The sequence below is a fragment of the Puma concolor genome, chromosome D2 (assembly GCF_028749965.1).
Source record: "Puma concolor isolate L17-30 chromosome D2, mPumCon1.1.hap2, whole genome shotgun sequence".
Taxonomy (NCBI): Eukaryota; Metazoa; Chordata; class Mammalia; order Carnivora; family Felidae; genus Puma; species Puma concolor.
In genome coordinates, this window is record NC_141677.1 from 76,965,949 (window position 1) to 76,988,035 (window position 22,087).

Consider the following 22,087-nt stretch of genomic DNA (forward strand, 5'->3'; position numbering starts at 1 on the left):
ACAGAGACCAGGATCTAAGGTTAGGGTATATATGAAGTATATAGGGAGGGAGAAGAGGGGAAAGCATGGAGTAGGGGTCTTGAGAGCTTAGGGAGGTGGGCTTTATGGAATTGTGGTGTTCAAGATTTGTACCAGGCTGAGGAGTTGACCTTTGTCTTTCTGGAAATAAGGAGTTATTCAAGGGTTTTTGTTTGTTTTTATTGGACCTAAGTATAGGACTGGATTTATCATAATCCAATTAATCATTGATCCATGCCTAGCCCACTGTATTAGTTTCCTATTGTGGCCGTAGCAAACTGAGTGCCTTAAAATAACAGGAATTTATTATCTTACAAGTCTGGAGGTCAGAAGTCCAAAATCAGTTCCAACAGGCTAAAATCAAGGTATTGGTAGAGTTGGTTCTTTCTGAAGTCTAGGGGAGAATGGGTTCCTTACTTTTCCCTTCTTACAGAGGTTGCCTGCCTTCCTTGACTTTTGGCCTTATACACCATCTTCAAAGAGCATGGCAATGTCTTTCCTTTCTGACCTCTGCTTCTGTCCTTACACTTCTTTCGGACTGATCTTCCTACCTCCCTCTTTCACTCACAAGGACCCTTTATAATTACACTGAGACAGGGTAATCTCCCCATCTCAACACCTTTAATCACATCAGCAAAGCCCCTTTTCCCATAACACGTGTGTTGATTTTGGGGATTAGGACCTAGAAGTCTTGGGTAGGCCATTATTCAGCTTACCACACATAACCTACTTTTATTAATTTAGTTACTTTTAACCATCTAACAATAGCTGAGAACTCTCCACCCTAAAAGGAAGTTATAAGGACAGCAGTTTACAACTAAATGTATGGTTTATGTACAACTAAATGTAGTTCCTGAGACACTAACTCATCCTCTTTACCCCCCAAACCAGGTTAACATAATCATGAATCTTTACCATTTCTTGTTTTCCTTTTTTATAAACTTTTATTCTATATATGTATTTATATGGAATACATATATATATATATATATATATATATAAACTAGGTGTATACAATGTATTTTTAATTGTTTAAAATGTAATTGCCCCCCCCCCACCACCCAAAAAAAGGATGCGTGCACTACACACCTATTAGAATGGCTAAAATCCAGAACACTGACAACACCAAATGCTGGTAAGGATGCAGAGCAACAGACACATTCGTTGCTGGTGGGAGTGCAAAATGGTACAACCACCTTGGAAGACATTTTGGCAGTTTTTTACAAAACGAAACCATAGCTTCTAGGTATTTACCCAAATAAGTTGAAAACGTATGTCCGCACAAAAACCTGCACGTGAATATCTATAGCAGTTTTATTCATAATTACAAAATATTGGAAGCAACTAAGGTGTCTTGCAATAAGGGAATGGGTAAACTGTAGTCTATCCACACGATGGAATATTATTCAGTGAAAGAAAAAAAATGAGCTGTCAAGCCCCCCCAAAAAAACCATGGGGCAATCTTAAATGCGTATCGCCAAGTGAGAGAAGCCAGTCCAAAAGGGCTACCTACTGTATGATTCCAACTATGTGCCATTCCGGAAAAGGCATAAATATGGACACTAAAAAGATGAATGGTTGCCAGGGGCAGAGAAGGAGGGGCAACAAATGGGTGGAACACAGGGCATTTTTTTAAAAAAAAATTTTTTTTAACGTTTATTCATCCTTGAGACAGAGACAGAGCATGAATGGGGGAGGGTCAGAGAGAGGGAGACACAGAATCTGAAACAGCTCCAGGCTCCAAGCTGTCAGCACAGGGACCGACGCGGGGCTCGAACTCACGGACCGTGAGATCATGATCTGAGCCGAAGTCAGCCACTCAACCGACTGAGCCACCTGGGCACCCCTGAGCATGGGGGCATTTTTAACGGTGGCAACACTATTCTGATACTGTTTGGAGGATCCCATAGAACTGTCCAAGGCAGAGTGAATCCTAACGTAAACTACGGGGACTTGAGTAAACAATAGTGTTCGTCAGTTGCAACAACTGTACCACATAAACGCAAGATGGTAATAATGATGAGAGACTATGCCCTGGTGGGGGGGGGGGGGGAGGGTGTATTGGAACTTCGTACTTTCTGCACCATTTTTCTATAAACCTGAAACTCTAAAAACATGAAGTCTGTTACAAAGGGAAAAATAGGCCTTTGTATCCTTTCGAGGCCTTTTTTGCCTAGTATATTGTGTAAGATTCAGTTGTATCTTATGTATTTGGCTTTCATTTTCACTATCATATGATTTCTAGTGTGTGAATCTACCACAGTTTGTCTGATTTTTCATGGAAATGGACATTTGGATTACCTTTGGGTTTTTAGTATTATGGACAGCGCTGCGATGAACATACCTTATCTGTATGTGTCTCCTATTAAGATGTGCAAGAGCTTTCTTTGATCTGTTTGGGTTTATACCTAAAGTAGAATTGTCCTGTCACAGGGGTATGTGAATATTCAGCTTTCAAAGATAATGTCAAATATCTTTTCTGAAGGAGCTGTACTGACTTGCACTCCCATTAGCATTGTGTAGGAGGTCTTAGGCCCGGATCCACATTCTCTTTAACACTTGGTTTTGTCAGACATTTTACATTTTTATCAATCTAAGTGTGAGCTCAATTCGGTCTTAATTTGCACTCACCTAATCAATAAGATTGAACATCTCTCCATATTTTATTAGCCACATGTGTTTCCTCTTCTGAATAATGCCTGTTGATATCTTTTGCCTGTTTTTCTATGAGGTTATATGTGCTTTTCTTGTTGACTTTTTTGAATTCTCATGGTAATTTTTTCTCAGTTACTTATACTGCAAAATCTTCTCCCAGTTTGTAAGTTGTTTCTTTCTCTTTATAAATCCCTTTAATGAACCAAAGGTCTTAATTTTAATTTTTTTAATGTTTATTTTATTTTTGAGAGAGAGACCGAGCATGAGCAGGAGAGGGGCAGAGAGAGAGGGAGACACAGGATCCGAAGCAGGCTCCAGGCTCTGAGCTGTCAGCACAGAGCCCAGCACGGGGCTCAAACTCACAGACTGCGAGATCATAACCTGAGCCGAAGTCGGACACTTAACCAACTGAGCCACCCAGGTACCCCATAAGAGGTCTTCATTTTAAAGTGGTCAGATCCAGGGGCGCCTGGGTGGCGCAGTCGGTTAAGCGTCCGACTTCAGCCAGGTCACGATCTTGCGGTCCGTGAGTTCGAGCCCCGCGTCGGGCTCTGGGCTGATGGCTCAGAGCCTGGAGCCTGTTTCCGATTCTGTGTCTCCCTCTCTCTCTGCCCCTCCCCCATTCATGCTCTGTCTCTCTCTGTCCCAAAAATAAATAAACGTTGAAAAAAAAATTAAAAAAAAAAAATAAATAAAGTGGTCAGATCCACTGTGTGTGTGTGTGTGTGTGTGTGTGTGTGTGTGTCTTTTAAGAAATATTTCCTTACTTTAAGCCTAAATTTTAGACTCTAAAAAATACCAGTGGAGTCTACTAAAACTTTTTAAACTTTGTATTTTAACACTTAAGTCATTAATCCCCCTGGAATTAAATTTTATATACATGTAGGGTAGGGCTCCAATTGCATATTTTTCCATATGAATAACCATTATTTTTAAACTGTATTTACCAAACAGCTTCCTCATTTTCAGTTGCTCAGACATGCTCCCTCTTGTCATTGTGCAGTTTGGGTCCTCTTAAGAAGACACCAAAACAGGATTAGATGTGCAAGAGATGCACTAAGGGAAACATGTGAAAGATGGACGGAGAAGGGAACTCGTTCTCCTTGTGAAAGGAGAGAAGGAAGGGAGGAAGGAAGGAAGGAAGGGAGAGAAGGAAAGAAGGAGGGAAGGGAGGGAGGGAGGAAGGAAAGAAGGAAGGCTGGCTTGCAATTGCCTCGGACACTGCATGACTCTTAAGAAAGTCTTGGCTAGGGGCGCCTGGGTGGCGCAGTCGGTTAAGCGTCCGACTTCAGCCAGGTCACGATCTCGCGGTCCGTGAGTTCGAGCCCCGCGTCGGGCTCTGGGCTGATGGCTCAGAGCCTGGAGCCTGTTTCCGATTCTGTGTCTCCCTCTCTCTCTGCCCCTCGCCTGTTCATGCTCTGTCTCTCTCTGTCCCAAAAATAAATGGAAAACGTTGAAAAAAAAAAATTAAAAAAAAAAAAAAAGAAAGTCTTGGCTAGGCAGCTGGGGAGCCCCAGAACAAAGAATGCCCCTTAGAAAAATCCCATGTCGAGCAGAAATGACCCAGCTTCAGGAATTCCACAATCTCAGTCACTGGCTGAAAGCAGCGCTGGGAGACAGACAGCATGGCTTCTGCATGAATGCCACAGTGGATGTAAAGTTACTAGTTTCTGTCCTGGTCTCAGAAGACCTGGAGGCTGTCCACTGACCCCACTTGTTGCGGCAGGTGCTCTCGGAGGAAAGTCTCCGTAGGGCATATATGTGCTGGTTTGTTTCTGGGCTCTCTATTCCACTGGCCAACTTCACTATGCCTGTGCCAGTACAAAAATAGATCCTCCTAATAAGTTCTAATCCTTGTGGGGTTAGTCTCCTTCTTCCCGCTCTTCTTTAGAAGTGTCCTTGTTACTCTTGGCCCTTTACTCTTCCAAATGTCTTCAAAGCTTTTAAGCAGAGGATCAATATCAGATCTATACTGTAGCAGGGTCACGCCAGCAGGTGTGTGGGTTGTTATAGGGATGGAAAATTTCAGGTGGACAGAGCTTCTAGGACGTAATTTCAATAATCCAGGTAAGAGATAAGGAGGTATAGATTGAGTGGATTTAGGCAGTAACAGTGAGAAAAGACAGAAGGTGATGGATGCAATCTAATAGGGAGACAGAAGGGTGGGAGAAAGGGAAAACTGAGATAATTCCCATGTTAATGGCTTGGCTGTCTGCCCAGATTGGGAACCTTTCACTGAGTCAGGAAATACAGGAGGAAGAACAGGTTTCAGGGAAAGTTAGTTTGGTTTTGTATCTGCAGATGGGGCATGTATTTAAAGCTGCTCAGTGTACAAATGGATGTAGAAGTCTGGAGCTCATGTAGAGGCCCAGACTGGCTTTCGGAATAACCAATCTACAGTGTATTTGAAGTCTCAGAATGAGACTTCATACTGGGGAAAGTGAGGGAATAAGAAGGCTGAAAGCTTGGGAAGACCCTAACATATAAAGGGAGAAGTCTGATGAGGGCGCCTGGGTGGCTAATTTGGTTAAGCGTCCAGCTTTGGCTCGGGTCCTGATCTCATGGCTCATGGGTTCGAGCCCCACGTTGGGCCCTGTGTGGAGCCTGCTGCTGACTCTCTGCCTCCTTCTCTGCCCCACCCTGGCGCGAGCTCTCTCTCTCTCTCTCTCTCTCTCTCTCTCTCTCAAAGATAAATAAGCACTAAAAGAGAGAGAGACAGAGACAGAGAAGTCAGAGGAGGAGGAACTAGCTAAAAAATAAATGATGAGGAATAATTAAAAGGAAAAGCTACTATCCAGAACCCCTTAGGATGGCTACTAGCAAAAACCAAACAGCAAATAACAAGAGTTGACAAGAAAGTAGAAAAACCGGAACCCTGGTACACCGTTGACGTGAATGTTAAATGATGCAAGTGCTGTGTAAAAAAGTATGGAAGTTCTTCAAAATTAAAAATAGAATTACCACATGGTCCAGCAATTCCACTTTTGAATATATATCTGAAGGAATTGAAATTGGGTCTTGAAGAGATATTTGTACACCCATGTTCATAGCAACACTATTCATAACAGCCAAAAGATGAAAGTGACTATCCATTGATGGATGAATGGGTAAACAAAATGTGGTTTTATATTCAATGGAATGTTATTTAGCCTTAAAAAGGAGCAAACTTTTGACACGTGCTACAATGTGGAGGAATCTTGAGGACATGATGCTAAGTAGAATAAGCCAGTCACAAAGGACAAATATTGAATGATTCCACTTACATTCAGAGACATAAAGTAAAATGGTGGTTGCTAGGGTGGGGAAGTGGGGAGTTGGGGGTAACTTTAATGGGCAGAATTTCAGTGTGGGGTGATGACCAAGTTCTGGAGACAGTTGGTGATGGCTGCACCATGATGTGAAGGTATTTCATGCCACCAAACTATACACCCTTAAAAGTGGTTAAAATGGTAAACTTTAGGGGCGCCTGGGTGGCTCAGTCGGTTGAGCAACCGACTTCGGCTCAGGTCATGATCTCATGGTTTGTGAGTTCGAGCCCTGTGTCGGGCTCTGTGCTGACAGCTCAGAGCCTGGAGCCTGCTTCAGATTCTGTGTCTCCCTCTCTCTCTCTGCCCCTCCCCCACTCATGCTCTGTTTCTGTCTCAGAAATAAACATTAAAAAAATTTTTTAAATGGTAAACTTTATGTTATAGGGATTTGACCACAATGTTTTAAAAGGCTCTGTGAAGGATTTCTTCAAGAAGAATGAATGTATTGAACACCTAGTTTGTGTGATCTTCTTGAAAGGAGAGCAAACAATGAGGGAGTATTGGAGAAGATGTTAATAATAAGTACGTGGAAAACCCAACAAACAGACAAGGCGTTTATCAACTCCTTAAAAAGACAGCTGTATAGGAAAGGAAAACTAGTTGCATTCTATTATTGGCTTAGCTGTGCAGAGCTGTGCTTTACATGGCCATAATAACAAAAATGTTGAATACTGATTTAACTTAAATTTTAATATGGCACATATAATATGGCACACATTGGTTTGTGTGGCAGATGAGGAGTAAAACAGATAAATTCTTCTGTGTTGGGAAGTCAACAGATAATACCTAAAATTGGGAAACCAGGAAGTAGGAATACAGTCCAGCTATTTAAAGACAAGGAGATAAACAATAAAAATTCAGTTAAGTGGTGCCTGGGTGGCTCAGTCGGTTGGGCGTCCAACTTCGGCTCGGGTCATGATCTCTCGGTTTGAGAGTTTGAGCCCCATGTCGGGCTCTGTGCTGACAGCTCAGAGCCTGGAGCCTGCTTCAGATTCTCTCTCTCTCTCTCTCTCTCTCTGCTCTTCCCCCACTCGCTCTCGCTCTGTCTCTCTCTCAAAAATAAATATACATTAAAAAAAAAAAGATTTTAAAAAATATTAAAAAAAATTTCAGTTAAGAGTTGAAAGTGGATGGTTCCAGGAGGGGAATTTCTGGATTTCCTAGTAAGCCTTATAGAGTTCTTTGATTCTTTAAACTATATAGATCTAATTTAAAAAATAAAAATCAGGGGCACCTGGGTGGCTTAGTCCATTGAACATCCGACTTTGGCTCAGGTCATGATCACACAATACGTGGGTTCAAGCCCCGCATCGGGCTGTGTGCTGACAGCTCAGAGCCAAGCCTGTTTCAGATTCTGTGTCTCCCTCTGTCTCTGCCCTGCCCCATTCATGCTCTGTCTCTCTCTCTCAAAAATAAGTAAACATTGAAAAAAAAATTTAAATAAATTTAAAAAATAAAAATTAATCTTAAAAAAAAAAAAGAAAAGAATTGATATGGAAACCAATCCTCCCCTTCCTAATTCTGGACTTCAGGCCTGTGAGTACCCTGTAGATGACAAAAGGCCCCACTTCTCATAAAACCAGGCAACTAAAACAAATGGTAAAAGGCCAAGCTGAATTCAAAATTGTCAAAGTGAGGAACTAGAGACGTGGAAAGTACAGCCCACAGCAGTCTCAGCCCCTAGTGCCATCAGAGGCTGCAGTGTGTGAAGTCATCTCGAATCAATTTAGAAAAATCACAAACCTGTGATCTACATGAAAAGTAAGAGGTCCTCAAATCTGTGGTCCGTGACTTTGAGGACCAGGAATCTGTTAAGTCTTCCAGAAGTCTGGACTTACTTGTCTACATAGCCCTCCACCTTCCTGATCTCACTGTCTGCTAGACCAGGGTTCTACTCTGGACACAGTCATCAGTCAGGAGACTCTGCCTTAATTCTTCACCCCCTTGTCCTTCACCCCAAATCCCTAACCTTAGATTCTTCTATTTGGTCCTTTTCACTGGCTGTCAAGGATTGCCAGAGAAAAAGTGGATAACCTTGCCAATGGGCACCATTACAGACTTACAGTTTCTGATCTCAATTGGGCCCTTAAGTCCGCTTAGCATTCCTTTTGTCCCTCCATTTCTTCTCTGTCAAATATGTATAACACAGCACCACAGGATTGCCATAAAAAGTCAATGGAATTACACACAGAAAGCATTTGGCCCAGGGTCTGAGACAGGGCGCTGAATAAAAATTATTTTGTATGCAAATTATTCCCAAGTCTTTCTCCATTCCTGAGCTCCATACTTGAATTTTGAATAATCTCCTGGGCTCTTTACCTCACTCAAAATTCCACTCTGGCATTCCCTATCTTGATGAATGATGTCATCCCTGCAAGCTAGAAACCTCAACCGTGTACTTTACCATTTCTCTTACTCTCTACGTTCCTTTGATCCCAGAGTCCCCTGTCCATTCCTTTTCCCCTCTGACTTATTTAAATCTGTCCCTCTCCATCTTTTCTTTATCACTTTGGTCTATAACTTGCACTGATTATTGGAATTCCTTTCCTTTCTGGTTCTTCATGCCATCATTCTCTCTCCCTTCTAGTACACTACCCATTTTGTCACTAATCTTTCTTTTTTTTTTTTAATTGGACTTTAAATGTACAGAATTGGATTTATCACAATCCTTGGTTTTCAACACGCTGTCATCATTGGTCCATGTGTAGCCCTTCTTAATTTTATTCATATTTTAATGAACTAACGAGCAGCCATGATCTCACCAGCTAACCTGGGAACTAGTACATTGATAATAACATAGGCACTTACAGGCTTCTTCTATTTCTCATTCCCCTACCTTCTTCCCACAGATGTTAAGTCCTATCCTAAAGTTTGAGTTTACCATTATCTTTATTTTCTAAATTAGAATTTTAATGCATGTATGTGTGTATATATTGTTTAGTTTTCCTTCTTATAACTATGGAAGAGCATATAATGCCATATGTAGTCTTGCTGTTTTCATTCCTTCATATTTATTACCTTGGCTAAAATTTTTTAAAAGACCTGACAATACCGAGTGGTAGATAGGATAGGAGCAACTGAAACTCATCTATTGCCGGTGAAAATGCAAAATGGTATAACCACTTACGGAAAACAGTTACTTTGGAAAACCATTTTGGCTATTAATTACACAGTTAAACATATTCTTACTGTATGATTTAGCTATCCTACTCCAAATCAGTAACCCAATTGAAATGAAAACTTGTATCTGCACAAAACCCATACAGGAGTGTTTACAGCAGCTTTAGTCATATTCACTTTGTGAAATATCTTGTGATGGTTATGTGTCAACTTGACTAGACTATGGTACCCAACTGTTTGGTCTAACATTAGCCCAGATGTTGCTGTGGAAGTATTTTATAGAGGTGATTAACATTTACAGTCAGTTGGCTTTAAGTAATGATTACCCTTGATAATGTGGGTGGGCCTCACCAGATCAGTTGCTTACGAGCAAAAACTGAGGTTTCCTAAAGAAAGACTTCTGCCTTGAAACTGTAACATAGAGGTCCTGCCTGAGTCTCCAAGCCTACTGGCCAGCCCTACAGATACTGGACTCACCTGCCCGCCTCTCTCATCACATGAGCTAATTCCCTTTCTCTAGATACAGGTGATAGGGATCTAGATAGATATAGATGCATGTATATGTACACGTGTGTACGTATATCCTATGGAACTTGTTTCTCTGGAGAACCCTGACTGATACCCATCCCAGATGTCCTTAAACTTCTGAATGGATACACAAACTGGTGCATGATACAGTGGAATAATGCTTAGCAATGAAGAAGAAGTAGCTGGGCAGGCAACAACAGGAAGGAACCTCAAATGCATCTCGCTAAATGAAATACACCAGGTTCAAAAAGCCATATGCTATATGACTCCATCTGTATGAAATTCTGAAAAAGGCAAAACTATAGGAACGAAAAGCAGATCAGTGGTTGCCAGAGGCTAAGAAGGGCTGGTGGACGAGTACAGGGAGATTTTGAGGTGTGATTGAATTATTTTATAGCTTGATTCTGTGATGGTTACATGACTAAATTATACCTTCATAAAAATGTGCTAAAGAATGAATAGGAGGCAATCATGTAAAGAAAATTATTCTATTGAAAAGAAACTATATGACAACATGAAATTGCCTGCTTAACTACATTAAAGATACATAGAGATTGACAATAATTCTACAATATAGAATGTTATCTTTTTTTATTACGTTTTTTTATTTTAATTCCAGTACAGTTAACATAGAGTGTTATATTTGTTTTGGGTGCACAATATAGTAGTTATCTTTTTTTTAATGTTTATTTTTGAAGAGAGAGTGCACGCACACACAAATGGGGGAGGGGCAGAGAAAGAGAGGGAGACACAGAATCTGAAGCAGGCCCTAGGCTCCAAGCTGTCAGCACAGAGCCTGACACGGTGCTTGAACCCGTGAACGGTGAGATCATGACCTGAGCTAAAGTCAGACGCCCAACCGACTGAGCCACCCAGGTGCTCCCAATATAGTAGTTATCTTAAAAAATGATACGTCCATTAAATTTAGTTAAGATATGTATCCTACATAAAGTAAATATGCTTTGATTTTGTAATGTAAACACTGTTATTTAAGAAATCTATACAAAGAAACACTAATAAACTGAGACTGATAAAAACAACAAAAATCCCTGTTGTTGTGTGTGATTATAGTTGATTTTTTAATGCTGTATAACGTTCCCTGGTGTGACCATTACAATTTATTTATTCCTCTTGTAATGTGCATTTTATGCTACCATGTATAGTGTTGATATGAATATTAACTAAAGAATTATTTAATAAAATATTTGTCCTTTTCCTGAAAATCTTTTATTTCTGTTGCCTACAAAATAAAACTTAATAGGGACCTTTGTGGCTGCATCAGTAGATTGCTCTGGGTCCTGGCTTCTGTCTGGGTTTAGCCAAAGGGGGTACCGGCTAGGCTTGCCAGGTATAATTTGAGTTTCAGATAAGCAACAATACTTTTTTAGCTAAAGATTTCTCATGTAATCTGGCAACCCTTGTACCGGCAGGAAGGGGAAAAGAGAAATAGAATTGCATTTATCCCCCCAAATTTCCCACCTGCTGGGTCACTGCAGTGGGCTGGCTATATTCCCCAAATCATAACTCTTTGGCCGCCCTCATCACACAGCTCACCAGGTTCTAGTAATCGGTCCTTCCTCTTGCTTCGTCAGGCCTAAGGGTGGTAGTTAATAGCTCCTAGCTATTATTAGTACCAGGATACTATACCAATGTCTCCTTGCTATTACTAAATCCTGCCCACACTTTTGTAAGTAGATCCTGATTCAGTTCTTTTCAATTCTGCACTTTGAGTATGTTGTCTGTGCCCTGCTGGATGTAGACAAGACTGTTCCTAGCTTTTTGAGACCGAATACACAGATCTTTACCTTTTTTGGCACTCCCTCAGCAATTTGTGTATAACTCCTGGAAGAAATCGGCGTATGGGACCTCTCTCTCGGGCCAAACACACCAGATCCAGTTACCCCCCTCTGATTCTTTCTTCCCTGCTAGCTGGTCACTGTTATCTCCTTTGGGGTCGAGAAAAAAACTTCCTTTCCTCTCTGCACTTAAAAAAAAATTTTTTTTTAACTTTAAATTTTATTTTTATTTTAAAAGAATGTATCTTTTTATGTTTATTGATTTTTGAGAGAGAGAGAGAGAGAGCATGAGCAGGGGAGGGGCAGAGAGACAAGGGGACAGAGGATCCAAAGCAGGCTCTGTGCTGACAGCAGAGAGCTCTATGTGGGGCTTGAACTCACAAACCGTGAGGCCATGACATGAGCCAAAGTTGGACACTTAATTGATTGAGCCACCCAGGTGCCCCCTAATTTTATTTGAGAGAGAGCGCACCCATGAGCAGGGGAGGGGGCAGAGAGAGAGAGAATCTTAAGCAGGCTCAACAAAGCCGGGGGGGGGGGGGGGTGGGAGGGGGAAAGGGAGAGAGAGAGAGAGAGAGAGAGAGAGAGAGAGAGAGAGGATCTTAAGCAGGCTCCACACTCAGCATGGAGCCCAACCCCACAATGCTGGGATCATGACCTGAGCTGAAATCAAGAGCCAGTTGCTTAACCAACTGAGCCACCCAGGCACCCTCTCTTTGCACCTTTGGTATGAGCTCTGTACTCTGAGCTCTCCAGGGCCCCAGTCTCTAAGATCTCAAGAAACCTTTTCTGTCTGAATAAACCCAGATCTTGCAATGCAAAGGTGTGGCTTTCAAGGCCACTCTCTTGGTTAAAAGTTGGAAAAATCCACTCAGAAGCCCTATGAACTTCTATGACCTTCTAGGCCTTCAATGCCAGGCCCTGACACATTCTCCCCCTGAGATGAGAAACGTTACTCTCTTTATGGATGATGGCCACAGGGCAGTAAGAAAATACCAGTTATCTCCAAATGTTATGCCAGGTTGGGGCACCTGGGTGGCTCAGTCATTTGTGCATCCGACTTCGGCTCAGGTCATGATCTCACGGCTCGTGAGTTCGAGCCCTGTGTTGGGCTCTGTGCTGACAGCTGGGAGCCTGGAGCCTGCTTCAGATTCTGTGTCTCCCTCTCTCTCTGCCACTCCCCCACTTGTGCTCTGTCTCTCTCTGTCTCTCAAAAATGAATAAATGTAAAAAAAAAACTAAAACAAAAACATAAAACACAAATGTTATGCCAGGGCAATGTACCAAGTATAGTGATAGGTCAGCGCCATTGTGCTTAAGAAAGATTTTTAAAGAGGTAATAGAGAAACCTGGCTGACTGAGTTGATGGAGCCTGTGAATCTTGATCTCAGGGTCGTGGGTTCTAGCCCCACACTGGGTGTAGAGACGACTTAAAAATACAATCTTAAAAGAAAAGAGTTAATACAAATAGTTCCCCCTTATTGAACATTGCGTCTGGGCTGAGCACTGTGCCCGCACTAGCAGTTTTCAAAGAGCCTGCAACGCGGTGAAGTTGCGTTTCCGCTCGCAGCCTCTACCCTGCGCCCTGGGATGCCAGGGCTGGGGGTCGGCAAGCCACATTTCTCTTTTGTCCGCTGTCCCAAAGGGGGCCTTGGAGGGAGTTTGGAAGGGGCAGGAAGAGAGACTTGTTCCTTCCTATTTGCTTGCTGATCCCTCTGAAGCAGCAAACGGTTCCGGTTTCCGACGTTCGCATTCCCAGCATAGCCAGGGCGGGCCCAGCTCCATGAGACCCCTCCTCCAAGATCCCGAGGTAGCAGTTGCGGCTACACCACCCCCCCAACCCCTCCCCAACGCCCCCCCCCCCCGCCCCCGCCACAATCTCGTGGTCCATTTTTACACCAGTGACACCTGATGGATCCTACCTCCTGAAATCCAGGCCTTCGAGGAGTCCCCTCCGAGCGGGACTCAGGCTAGGTCAGGGAATCTGCTTGGGCGGATGGGAGCAGACAGGAAGCAGAGGGTGGATGAGAACGTGTGCCCTGAGATGACCTCTCGCGGACTGTTGCTGCCACTGTCCCATGAGGGAGTCTGGGGTGGCTTCCTTGAGGGTGAAGGACACAGAGTGAGCGAGGCCAACCCACACAGATGTCCCAGCCTACCTTCCAGCGCAAGACTGCAGCAGGAAGGAGTCCAGGTGGGACCAGTGGAAAAACTGTCAACCCCAGGATCGGTAAGTCTCTAAGCTTCGGGGTGATTTGTTGAGCAGCAACAGGTGACTGAAGCAGGACCGCCTGGGGGGCCCCATCAGTTAAGCGTCTGACTCTTGATTTCACTTCAGGTGATGGTCTCACGGTTTGTGAGTTCGAGCCCCGCATCGGGCTCTGTGCTGATAGCGCAGAACCTACTTGGGATTCTCTCTCTGCCCCTCCCCTGCTCTCACTCTCCCTCTCTCAAAATAAATAATCTTGTTTAAAAAGTATGAAAAAAACATTAAAAAAATGTTTTAAATGTTTTAAAATAGACAACTAAAGCAGTTCTGGTAATCCAAGCCTCTTCCCTCCACCAAAGGGATGGTCACTCCCCTTCTGCAGTTATTCCCCGTGACCTCTAAATACCTGCCTTATTCTTTTGGCCCTCTCACACACATTTAACAATTTCCTTGTGTTCTTTCTGTGATCTCCACTAGTGTTAATTACTGTTTTCCTGCCTGGACCCCAAATGACACAGTACTATTCTACCCATTTTACAGATGAGAAAACTGAGGTTCAGGGAAATTAAGAAATAGGCTACTCACGGCCCCAGCCTGACTCCAGAGCCCTTGCAATACTTCCTGTTAATGCTATTCATCTACAGCGATCGATGATTGTACTGCATAATAAACAGATTGTTTTAGATTATTGCGATGACAATTGAAGTTGGTGTCACTGTTCAAACATCCGGAAGGCTCCAGCTCGTGAGCCAGCAGAGGGAGCTCTGTCCCTAAGGACCCAGCCAGCTGCCCACAGACCCAGCAGGGAAGATGGGGGACATCCCTGTCGCAGTCACAAGGTTTGAAGGAGCACTTCACCATAGGAGGCTATAGGCTCCTTGAGGGGAAGGGACAAGAAGCAATGTGTCAGTTACAAAGCCCCAAGAACTGTGTCGATGTAAATTCTACAGTATTAAACTGGGGCTGCCAGAGGACTGTCCTCCAGGAGAAGGAGTTCAGGGTCCTTCCTGTCCTCGCTCCTGTGCCTGATTCCACACCAGAGTTCAGGGGACTTTCTCTGGGGGCGGCTGCATTTGCCAGTGACAGAGTAACTGAGTGAAAGGGACTTTGTCCTGGTCCCCATGTGACTCTTTCTTAAGTCTCTTCCTGCAAAATAACAGGAGTAAACAAAGGACAGGACTGCTCCCTCCTGGGAGCCGCTGCCTGTCCAGTCTCTCCTCCCTGCTCCCTCCTCTCCAGACCTGCACCAGTTCTGTGCTTGACTCTGGGGGTCTCCTCGCTCTCGCTCTCTGGGAATGTTCTCCCTGATGGCGATGCGTCCTTTGAACAGAGCCTTTCCTCCCATCACAGTGGCAAAATCTGTGACTCAAGTCTGAGCTCTGGGGTAATAAATTCTAGACCCCAAAACCTGTAAGCAGGCCTCACAGCCCAACCAACCTGGGAAAAGGGGGCAGCACTGGGCCAGCCCAGCTTACCTCCTCTCCCCGCACCGAGGTCTGCAGTGAGCAATGACTAAGTCCTTGGCCTCCCAGCTACCTGTCATTGCCTCCTGTTTTGGAACCAGGTCTAGGTAGAATAGGGTATTCTTGGCTTCCCCTAGACAAAATGTCATTTAAAAACATGATGTCACATGTAACACCTAGTAAGGAAATTTATCTTCTCACAATGCTGGAGGCTAGATGTCTGAGACCAAGGAATCAGCAGAATTGGTTTCTTCTGAACCTCACTCCTTGGCTTGCAGATAGCTTCTCCCTGTGTTTTCACATGGTCTTTCCCTGGGTGTACATGTGTCCTAATCCCCTCTCTCATAAGGATATCACAACCCACCCTAATGACCCCATTGAACTTAATCACTTCTTTAAAGATCCTATCCCCAAATCCAGTCATATTCTAAGACACTGGGGCTGAGGATTTCTTCAACACATGTGCTTTGTGGGAGGGATGCAATTCAGCTCTTAACAAGAGGAATAACAGGGTCTACCAGGTATGACAAATGAAAAGAAATCAACATCCCAACACAGTATCGGGAAATTGCCGAATGTCAAAGACAAGGAGAAGGTCTTAAAAGCAACCAGAGAGAAAAGCCACACCTTGCTACACTGGAGGATGGCTCCCCATCAGGCATCCTCAGATCCAGCTTCCAAAAGCTGTTTAAAGCTCAGCCACTGGCCTGTCTCTCAAGTGGTCTTGCCCTCCTGAGGTTTGCCTTCTCTGAACTTCCGTAGCATTCCACGTCTGTAATGAGGCTGTTCTGTTCACCCACAGCAGAAGGCTGCTGGCAAGGCCACCTGCTAGAACCAAACCTTAAATCTGTCTCCCACACAGTCCAAAACTTAAAAATCTATTTGGGTGGGGTACCTGGGTGGCTCAGTCGGTTAAGTGTTTGACGTCGGCTCAGGTCATGATCTCACGGTCCGTGAATTTTAGCCCCGCGTTGGGCTCTGTGCTGACAGCTCAGAGCCTGGAGCCTGCTTCTGATTCTGTGTCTCCCTCCCCCACTCATGCTCTGCCTCTTTCAAAAATAAGTATATAAAAAATAAAATAACAAAAATCCATTTGCGTTATAGGACTGCTTTAAAATCAGGTGTGTGTGTGGGGTGCCTGGGTGGCGCAGTCGGTTAAGCGTCCGACTTCAGCCAGGTCACGATCTCATGGTCCGGGAGTTCGAGCCCCGCATCAGGCTCTGGGCTGATGGCTCAGAGCCTGGAGCCTGTTTCCGATTCTGTGTCTCCCTCTCTCTCTGCCCCTCCCCCGTTCATGCTCTGTCTCTCTCTGTCCCAAAAATAAATAAACGTTGAAAAAAAAATCATTAAAATCAGGTGTGTGTAGGAGTAGCTAGAGTTGGCACATGGGGTCTGGATAATTGTCAGTGTGGGGGATGGGGTCAGTTGGTATTCCTGGTTGGAAAAAAGGAAGGCGGGGGGAGGGGGTGCCTGGGTGGCTCAGTCTGTTAAGTGTCGACTATGGCTCAGGTCATGATCTCAGGGTTCATGGGTTCAAGCCCTGTGTAGGGCTCTGTGCTGACAGCTCAGAACCTGGAGACTGCTTCGAATTCTGTGTCTCCTTCTCTCTCTGCCCCTCCCCTGCTCACTTGCGTGCGTGCACGCAAGCACGCACTCTTTCTCTCAAAAAATAAACATTAAAACAATTTAAAAAAAAATTAAAAAAAAAAAGAAAAAGAAAAGGAGGCATCATAGACAGTATATAGTTCACATTTTTGCCAAAGATCCCCCTATGGCGCGGGCGAAATGTTCCCTGGTGTCCCTGACCCTAGTGCTCATGGTCACCAGTGTCTGAGGCCTGGCATCTTACGATGTAGTTTGTCTTGGGGGTTTTTGGTCTTCCCAGTGAGACAGTGTCAGCCTTAACCCCTCTATTGCACCAATCATTTGTCTTCATGGTAGGCAAGTGCATCGGAGATGGTTGATGAGCTGGCTGATGGGAACCCCTGGAGAATCTTGGTCTCCCAGAGCCTACAGTGGACTCTGACCTACTGGAGGGGATTGAGAACGAAGCCATCCACCTACTGCTGTGGCCGCTGCCTCCGCCACTATCCCCTCTCGAGTGGCAAAAAGCCTCTGCCTTCTCCACTGGCTTCCTTGATTTTCCACATAGCAGGCAAACAATCTTTTTGAAAAGATAGAAATCAGACTACGTCACTGTTTTGCTTAAAATCTTCTGTGGCCTCTCATGGCACCAAGAATGAAATCTAAGCTCTTTGCTGTGGTCTGTGTGATCCTGCAAGATAATGGGCCCCCGGTGGTATGGTTTCTTCTCTTTCTCCTCCTATGATCCAGCCATCTGGACTTTCCTCAGTTCATCAAACATAGCCAACTCTTTCCCACCCCAGGGCCTTTGCCTTCTTTCTTCCTTTTGCTGCGAATGGTCTTTCTCAGCTCTTCCTGGTGCCATGCCCTTGTCATCTATCAAATCCTAGCTCATATATCCCCTCCCTCACCTCCTATGGGAAATGGATTCCCCCAGTTACTATTTCATCCCTGTTTCTTTCCTTCTTCGTGCCAGTAATAAGCTCTATTTATTTTGTTTGCTTCCTTATTTTTTTTTTAATGTTCCTTTATTTTTGAGAGACAGAGCATGAGTGGGGGAGGGACAGACAGTGACAGAGACACAGAATCTGAAGGAGGCTCCAGGCTCTGAGTTGTCAGCACGAGCCCGGCATGGGGCTTGAACCCACAAACTGTGAGATCATGACCTGAACTGAAGTCGGACACTCAACCGACTGAGCCACCTAGGCGCCCCTGCTTCCTTATTTTTTTTTAAGTGTGTTATTTTGGGAGAGAGAGCAAGAGCATGAAAGAGAAAGAGAGAGAGAGAGAGCACAAGCAGGGGAGGGACAGAGAGAGAGAGAAAGTGAGAGAATCCCAAGCAGGTTCTGAGCCATCAGCACAGAGCCCAACACGGGCTCCATCTCACCAACCATGAGATCATGACCTCAGCCGAAATCAAGAGTCGGAAGCTCAACTGACTAAGCCACCCAGGCGGACCTGCTTGCTTATTTTATATCCGTCTCCTTATCTGGAATCTGATGGGACAAGGGCCATCTCACCAGCACAGGGCTGGTGCATTCAATAGACTTCACATGCTAGGTGCTGTCCAGCTGGGGTCCCTGGACCCTTGTAGCAGAATTCTTACACTCCAAGGTAACCCAAAGCCCAGCAGAATGCCCAGAGCTGCACCTTGGTCCAGTCCAGCTCTCTTCCCAACCATCAGGTCTACTCTCAAAATTTAGATCGGCCCCAGGAGCCAAAAGTAATTGAAACACAGAGCCAACAACAGTTTACCTCCATAAATTCGACTCCCTGTTGCTCATGGTATTAACTCTTGTTTCAGGCACTTCCACTTCAATTAAGACTTGGCACACTTCAAAATACCTCTGAACAGCAGGACACTGATTGAATTTGAGGTGCCAGGAAACCAAATGAAAAAATAATAGTAAAACCACTGGTCCTTTCACATTGTAGTTTAAAGCTGGAACACACAACTATCACACCTCCCTTAATGTTCTGTTCTGTTCCAAATTGATCTGGAATAAGTACAGTAACTTGCACTGTTTTTAACCTGCCCCACCAGGCTTGACCAGTCTGGTCCACGCTGCCCTCACTGTGAGGCTCCATTTTGTCGTTCGGCAACGCTGTTGGCATGCAATGTGGGTCAAGTTTCTAAGATGTGTAAATGTTGAAAAGAGCGTTTACTTATTCCAATGACTTTTTGCATGTATTGCCAAATAAAACTTCTTAACAGATATGTAATTATGTAATTTAAATGTTTCTCCTTTGGTCATATACATAATGGTACATCCATTCAATGACCTACTGCCCAGTTATTTAAAAAGAATGTGGGAAATCAGTAGGCATTAAAATGGAAGCATGCCCAAGATTATTAAGTGAAAACAGCAAGTTGCAGAGCAATAAACGTAACATCTCTCTGTGTGCATGAATATGTAAATATATTTTCTTGTAAGCATAGGATAATTCCAGAAAGAGACCCTAAGTCATCTCTGGAAGTAGAATGGGGATAGTGATAATCGTTAGCATATGACAGGTGCTTGCTCTACGCCCGACGTTGCACGAAGCATTTTCCAAATGCCTACATTAATCTCCTCTACAGTGACCCTATCTCTCATTTACAGATGAAGAAGCTGGGCCAGAAGGAAAGTAACTTCAGCGTCCTATATTATTTGAGGTTGTGGTTTGTTTTTTTAACCTTCAATATGCATTATTACTTTTCCATCATAAAAAACAAACTCATTAATAATTTAAAATCTTTCCCTTTTGGATTCTTAAACTGGGAGGGACAGTGAAAACGCTCAGTTCTCCACGAGTTCTATAATGACAGCAAATGAAAACCCAGATCGCGTCATTCCTGGCCGGGTGCCCTTGTAGGGAGAAGGTGATGAGAAGCCGCTGGAGTCATAGGCAGGGCTCTGCAGAAGCAGGAGCGCAGGGATGAGGAAAGGCAGGCAGAGACCCTTTGGGAACAACCCACTCTGGTTTCCTAAGTGTGTGATTATGGAAGAGCTCATCTCACTGCTCACCATGGTGTCATTAAGGGAGGCCCCCAGACTGAAGGGTAGCACTGTCCCCCAAGTAGCCTAAACAATTCAAGATTAGCCACTAGCTGCAACCTTTTATCCAGCGGCACCTGGATAAAACCCATCATTGTTAAACACCCGTTGTGATGCCAGACCTCACAAGAACACTTCATCTGACACCCACGACAACCCAGAGCTCTGTTATCCCCACTTTAACAGCAAAGAATCTGGCACTTTGTGAAACTCAAAATGTCAGTCCCACATTAAACCGCAAGGTCAAGACTTGAATGCGGGTCTGTCTGACTCCCTGTTAACTCCCGCACTGGGGTTCCCACGGGAGAGCTGATGGCGGGCAGGTCTCATATGTCCAGTCCTCCCTTACCAAGCATTTTCACCCAATCATGTAGGATACAAAGTAATAAAGAAGCCAAGGCTCCTGCCTCGTGAGCCAGTCTGTCTGCTCCCAGGTCTCCCACATTGGAGGCCCATGGATAAAACAGCATCTGCTCTCAGATTGTCCTGTTGCCACCTGCCTGACAACCTCCCAAACTTTCCTGTTCTGCCACCCACCAAACCCTAATTCCAATCAATACTCAGCCCCACCACCTTCTGAAGATGGTGTCCGAAACCTCCAGGGCTTGGTCTCTGCTGAGAGAAGACCCATCATGCTCTGCATCTCACGTTCTAGAAATCTGATGTCTTGAAGGCAAGATCGTGGGGTGGGTCTTAAAGGAGTTTCTAATGCTAAAAATCACGGTGACGGACAAAGGTGTACCCGGCCGTCTCCTGCCACTCCCTTGCTTGCGCCTGAACGCTGGGCTGCCTGGAGTCACATGCACACACACGCACGCGTACGCACACACACGCACGCGCACGCACGCGCGCACAAGCCTTGTTTCAGACCTGCGGGTCTTGGCTCTTCGATTTGCCTGAAATGCCCTTACCATCTTCCTTCACACGACTGACTGGAGACTCAGGTTGGATATCCTAGCCTCAGCCCCAAGCTGGGCTGATGCTCACACACCGCCAGGGTTTGCTGCCCATCACAGGTTCCTAGCCTATTACACTGAACTGTGGCTCCCACTTTGGACTGCAAGTCTAAAGACGGGGCCCCGATCACTCAGGGTCTTAGATGACATCTGGCATGAGACGGGCGCTCAGAGCAGGTATGCCGCTCTGTCCACTGGTTGCGCTCTCAGCCTCCAGGTGGCCTCTTTGTTACGGCATGGCAAGGTTCCCATGGTGCAGCCTCCTTACATAACGCCAAGGCTTGTAAGTTTGCTGCTTATCCGAGGTTCATCTGCAAGAAGCTGTAATTGAAATAGCTTCCAGGATGGAAAAAATCACTTCTAGAATTTAATTTCCAAGCTTGTGGCCTGGATCGTTCAAGCTGATTACAGGAGGCGGTTGGAGCACTAAATGCTCCCTGTGCTGAATCCAGATGGGCGTGTTTCCTAGGCTGAGAAATGTTAATCCTGTCTTTGGCCCCAGAAATGTCTGGCATTCACTTTGGAGGAGAATAGGAAAATAGGGTAGTGCAGCCAGCTAGCCTCCATTATATTTCTCTGAAAGAATGTTTATCGAAAACAAAGTCGGGGGGTCGGGGATGGCCTGCCAGTTCGAACCCAGAGCTGCTGGGGACCTTTTGCCATTCGGAAGATGGAGTGTAACTCTCGTTGATTTTAAAAGTTCAGAAAAAAGAGTTCTGAATGGTTGTTCTTGAGCTCTGTTGAAAGCCTGGCAGGTGTCAGGAGGGCTGAACGTTGACAGATGGAGCACACCAGGAGAAAGGGGCAGAGATGTGAATCTGCTGTCCACCGAGGGCTGTAGGTAAGACTGTGCACGTGGTCCGATGCCAAGATGAATACTAGCTCCACATTTACTGAACCCTTGGCTTTTTGCCAAGGATTATGCTAAAAACTTCATTCTTTTTTTTTAATTTTTAAAAAGTTTATTTATTTATTTTGAGAGAGAGCGCGTGCGTGCAATCACGAGTGGGGGAGGCTCAGAGAGAAGGAGAGAGAGAATCCCAAGCAGACTGGGTACCATTGGTGCAGAGCCCCACGCAGGGCTTGAACTCCTGAAGCTCCCGATCGTGACCTGAGCCGAGATCAAGAGTTGGACGCTTAACTGACTGCGCCACCCAGGCCCTCCTGAAATCTTCACATTTTTCTTTTTATGTCAGTTCATCCAATAACTCTTTGAGACAGACATCGATGTTATTATCCCCATCCACAGGTGGGGAAACTGAGTTTCAGAAGGTGAGCGGTCCAAATGGTTCTTTGCAAACACTTTTACAACAATTGTTAAACTAGTTGCAGCGCAACTAGCCATGCCTCTGGTGGCCGCCCCTGTCTTGTGTAGTGGCAATTCTGGTTCCTGCAGCTGGAGGCTCAGCAGG